Below are 257 nucleotides of genomic sequence, written 5' to 3'. Positions count from 1 at the left end.
AACAAATAGAGTCATAGTAGCGCGTCCCCTACCAACCCTCTGCACCCTCCTTACCCTTTGGGATGCGCGCACTATAGTTTATACACCACGAGTCTAGACTATGTACAATATTGTAAGAACAAATTAAAATAAAATAAAACAGAAATAGCATTTGTACCTTGATCATATATGGTATGGGAAAAGATGGAGTGATGTCATGGTAGTGTTACGACAACGGTAGTTACGTGACGCTTGTAACACGTCATGATATTCTAGAA

Source organism: Limulus polyphemus, unplaced genomic scaffold (assembly GCF_000517525.1).
Source record: "Limulus polyphemus unplaced genomic scaffold, Limulus_polyphemus-2.1.2 Scaffold1954, whole genome shotgun sequence".
Lineage (NCBI taxonomy): Eukaryota > Metazoa > Arthropoda > Merostomata > Xiphosura > Limulidae > Limulus > Limulus polyphemus.
The sequence above is the reverse complement of the archived record's forward strand: the minus strand, read 5'-3'. Positions refer to the sequence as shown.